The sequence below is a fragment of the Bos indicus x Bos taurus genome, chromosome 6 (assembly GCF_003369695.1).
Source record: "Bos indicus x Bos taurus breed Angus x Brahman F1 hybrid chromosome 6, Bos_hybrid_MaternalHap_v2.0, whole genome shotgun sequence".
Classification (NCBI taxonomy): domain Eukaryota; kingdom Metazoa; phylum Chordata; class Mammalia; order Artiodactyla; family Bovidae; genus Bos; species Bos indicus x Bos taurus.
In genome coordinates, this window is record NC_040081.1 from 48,674,705 (window position 1) to 48,680,042 (window position 5,338).

Here is a 5,338-nt window from a genome sequence, read left to right on the forward strand (position 1 = left end):
ACCTAGACAAAAAAAACCCACTTTTCCTTAAACTTCTAAACTTAAACCCAAAGCTAAAATATGAATATGAATTAAAAGTTTTTTCTACATCTCACAGAAAAAAATCACAGTGCTGAATTATTATGTTATTAATATGCTTGATTTAACTTAAAGATATCAAGGTATGTCTAGAGGAGATGTCAAGCATTAAAAAATTATTTAATTTCATGATTATAGTGATTTAAATGTTCATGAATTAATTTCATACTCATTCTTACATTAAAATGTGCTGAAATCAATTTGTACCTGAGTTATTTTAAATGATTAGAAAATACAAAAATCTGTATTTAATCTATTAAATGCTCTATTTATGATTTTTGTACTTGTACTGCTGCTATACATAGAAGAGGACCACTCATTGATTTTGTTCAATAGGCTGATTTATGTTTTAAATGCTCTCTATTTTTTCAAACACTTTAGAGTTCTTTTAAAATGTTAACATCGAAAATAGAAGTTAACACACTTCCTTTTGGATTTCAGTTTTCTGATAGGCAAAATATAAGACACTTACTCCTCGGAAGGAAAGTTATGACCAACCTAGCCAGCATATTAAAAAGCAGAGACATTGCTTTGCCAACAAAGGTCTGTCTAATCAAGGCTATGGTTTTATCAGTGGTCATGCATGGATGTGAGAGTTGGTCTATAAAGAAAGGTGAGTGCCAAAGACTTGATGCTTTTGAACTGTGGTGTTGGAGAAGACTTTTGAGAGTCCCTTGGACTGCAAGGAGATCCAACCAGTCCATCCTAAAGAAGATCAGTCCTGGGTGTTCATTGGAAGGACTGATGTTGAAGCTCAAACTCCAGTACTTTGGCCACCTCATGCGAAGAGTTGACTCATTGGAAAAGACTCTCATGCTGGGAGGGATTGGGGGCAGAAGGAGAAGGGGATGACAGAGGATGAGATGGCTGGATGGCATCACTGACTCGATGGATGTGAGTCTGAATGAACTCTGGGAGTCGGTGATGGACAGGGAGGCCTGGCGTGCTGCGATTCATGGGGTCACAAAGAGTCAGACATGGCTGAGCGACTGAACTGAACTGAACTGAATGCAATAATTGCTTTGTGGATACTACTTTTATAAAACAAAGAGATTCTAGGCATCAATAGGGCAGTATGAACACAAAAGCTTGTACTGTCTACATTGATAATTGAAAAGAGGAGATATTGCACACTTTGCTAAAAATGTTTTAGGGTAGAAAGGCTGAAAAATTATCATGAAAGACACTGAGTTTGCAAATGTTCTTCTCAGAGCCATGGGAGAAGTTCTAAGTACAAGGAAGGAAGCACGCACTAGAAACATGATCAGAATCCCTAAAAGCCCAGAAGCAAATCTATCAATATTTTTGAGTACTTCCATAACAGATATCACATTTCCAGCAAAATGCTGAATTTTCCTGCTGCAGTCAGGTATTTAGTATCTTTCCAGTGGTAGGTTAAAAAAAAAAAATCAGCATTCTTCTCCAACTTTTGGAAGTCCTTCTGAAAGGGAAAAATTAAATAAAGAACACATTGTGAATACTCAGGCAAGTAAATTTTCCAAACACTTTATCTTAGAATAGCAGAGCAGACAATGGAATGAGGATTCTAAAAGAGTTTTTTTTTTTTTTTTTAATCTTTGCTCTTTTTTGGTCCATGTCAGATTTCTTCATATGTTTGTCTAGCTAAAAATATTTAGAACAAGTGATAGCAATCCCTTTTCATAATTTTGAGTGTGAGATTTGAAAGCTAAATTGAAATCTCCATACAAATGGAAGAAGCAAAGTTATTTAAAAGAGACTACAGAGGCAAAAGGAAAACAATGTATTTTTTTCATTTGTTAGAAAATAATAAAGCAAGTGCTGTCTTGTGTAAGAGCTTAGTAATAGTTTTTCCATCCAAATAAATTCACAGAATACATTACCCATTCCTTCCAGATGTAAACATGATGATTTTTCCTAATACTGTTAATAGGATGGAATTGGCAAATGAAAACAGGTTGAAATAGGTTGAGGGCAATCTTAGATATGTTTTCCCATGTGGCTCAGGGGTAAGGAATCTGCCTTCAGTGCAAGAGACTTGCAGGAGACTTGGGTTCGATACCTGAGTTGAAAATATCCCCTGAAGTAGGAAATGGCAACCCACTTCAGTATTCTTGCCTGGAAAATCCCATGGACAGAGGAGTCCATGGAGTCACAAAAATACCAGACTTAACTGAGTGACTAAACAACAACAATAAATCTTGGGTGAATTTTGGAAATATTTCACTAAAGATAATAGAGGTCTTCCCTGGTGGCTTGGACAGTAAAGAATCTGCCTGCAATGCAGGAGATCTGGGTTTGATCCCTGGATCGAGAAGATTCCCTGAAGAATGGAATGGCTACCCACTCCAGTATTCCTGCCTGGGGAATTTGATGGACAGAGGAGCCTGATGGGCTACAGTCCATGGGGTCGCAAAGAGTTAGACATGACTGACTAACACACACACACACATTAAATATATATTTGTATGGGGACAGACTGTCCCTTCTTTGTCTATAATGAGCATTCTTCACTGCTTCTTGGTAACATCTTTCTTCCACTGGTTTCTTCTTTTAAAGACAAGTTAATAGTTTGTCACAAGCTTTTGTTAATATTGTATGTTTCAGCACACCTCCCAAGAAATGTGAGATTAAAAAAATTATCATAATAAGGGAAAAATAAATTCTTAGTTCAACTTGGTTATCTACACATTAGTTTTCATAAAGATAAAATTTGTACATTCTAAATATATTTAAAGAAACTTAAAATCAGAGAGAATGTCACCCCAGGAAATGCAAGAAGAATGGGCTCTAACTCACAGTCACACGGTGGAAAAGTCTGCATAAACAATCACAAACTTTTTTGCACTAATAGTGCAAGTGAAGTGAAGTGAAGTGACAGTTGCTCAGTCGTGTCCCACTCTTTGTGATCCCATGGACTATAGCCCAGCAGGCTTCTCTGTCCATGGACTTCTCCAGGCAAGAATATTAGAGTGGGTTGCCATTCCCTTCTCCAGGAAATCTTCCTGACCAAGGATTCGAACCTGAGTTTCCTGCATTGCAGGGAAATTCTCTACCGTTTGAGCCACAGGCGAAGCCCACTCATGCACTTATTTTCTGATTTGACTACGATAACTGTGCTTACTTTTAATTGATACTGTCATATTTTGTTATAGCTTAGGACACTGACTTGATTATAGACGTCATCATTAGTATAAGTAATTGGCTACAAATTACATTTTCCAAGTGACTGAATGTATTATTCTCTCTACTTCCCTTTCTCTTTCACACACATGTATCTGACCAATATAAATCAAATAATTTTAGCTCTACCTTTATGGTATATACATAACTTATCATTTTTCATTACCTTCACTGCTACCACTTGGGTCTAAGGTGGCATCAGATTACCTAGTATTTCTTGCAATAGCCTCATAACTAATTTTGAAACGATCTATTTCCAGCACAGTAGCCAGTATGATCCTTTTAAAATATTTTGGATCATATTATTCCTCTGATACAAGGCAACAATGAATTTTTTTTCTGAACATTATAAACTAATTGGCATTGCCAAACTCACTCACTCTCCAAACACCCTTTTCGGTGTTTTAATCTTCTCAAAATCACTCATAACCATGTGACATCCTACACTTCTATGTACGTGTTTGTTTACTATTTGTCTTCTAAAATATAAAGGAAGAGTGAAGTCAGGGGCTTTATTTTCTTCACTAGTTTACAGTGCCTAGAAACTTGTAGGTTCATTATAAGTGCTGAATAAATACCAGTAGAATGAAAGTGAAGTCGCTCAGTCGTGTCCGACTCTTTGTGACCCCATGGACTGTAGCCTACCAGGCTCCTCTGTCCATGGTACTCTCCAGGCAAGAGTACTGGAGTGGGTTGCCATTTCCTTCTCCAAGGGATCTTCCCGACCCAGGGATTGAACCTGGGTCTCCGGCATTCCAGGCAGACGCTTTAACCGCTAAGCCACCAGGGAAGCCCATCCGTAGAATAAGTGAATGAAATTAAGAACATAGTTCCAAGATTAAATTGCCAGAAAAATATAATTATCCTAACAATTGTAAATAGATTAAAAAGATAATCTCCTTTGCTGTAGATTAGTTTCATCCCTCTTATATAATGATTATATTAATAGCTATATATTTCTTCTACCTTCTATGTTGCAAGGTACTATGTTAAATCCTATATAAGCATTGTTCTACTTATCTTTGAATAATGCTATGACATAGGTGCAATTATGACCAATTTTACAGATGAGAAAGCCAAGACTTAGCAAGATGAAATTATCTTTTCAGGTTAAGAAAGTGCTTACACAGCAGAGTTGAAGCATGTCAAATTGATTCCAGAATCTGCTTCATGCTGTACTGCTCCAACCACAGTTCAGATGTTTTCAGTTAAGTGGTATTGTATAGATCTGTCTGGAATTATAATCTGTACCAAATAGCATGTGGCAAATCCATGAACTATTTTCCCAAATCCTTAAGTAGTGCTTCATCTGAACCTTATCAACACTCTCAAGAACATAGCTTCTCTCTATTCTGTTCGTTTTTGCTGCATCCATTTTAATCTGCATATGATCTTGATATTTCCAATGATGAGTCATACTTTACCCTCGCATTATTAAAATCGTCTCAATCAATGGTTCTGTCCTTTTATCCAGAACCTCAAAAATTTCCAACCTGTGATTTTTTTTTCACTTTATTTATTTATTTTTTTGGAGGCTAATTACTATACAATACTGTGTTGGTTTTGTCATACATTGACATGAATCTGCCACGGGTGTACACGTGTTCCCCATCCTGAACCCCCCTCCCACCTCCCTCCCCTTCCCACCCCTCTGGGTCATCCCAGTGCACCAGCCCTGAGCATCCTGTATCATGCATCGTGGGCAGCATCTCATTCTTTTTGATCTCTCCCTCATATTAAAGAAGACACTATTTTGATACTGACAAAATGTTTTGAGCCTCTTCACATTCTATTCAGGTGATTACTTTGTTTTTTCTTTTTCTTTTTAATATGAAACACTCATAGGTTATAATATAATTCAGATTAATGTATTATTTAGAATTTAGCTTACTAGAATAGCAAACCATTTTAGATCTAGAATAACATTCAATTAAAAAAAAAAAAAACAGTAACACTTTTATTTCAACTAGTGGTCTTAGTCTAGGCTTGTTGGATACCTAAAAATTCTCTAGATAAGACACTGATGTTCCAAGAACTGATGTATAAATAATCTGCCAAATGTGTGTGTATGTGTGTGTTTATAAAACTGTGTGACTTG

General features: G+C 36.5%; 1 non-coding gene across 1 annotated transcript; it reads right to left on the reverse strand.

Moving 5' to 3' along the window:
- Nucleotides 1-3,958: 3,958 nt before the first annotated feature.
- TRNAS-GGA lies at nt 3,959-4,030 on the reverse strand. Its single transcript has one exon. It is a non-coding gene; the product is annotated as a tRNA-Ser (tRNA).
- Between the last annotated feature and the right edge of the window lie 1,308 nt (nt 4,031-5,338).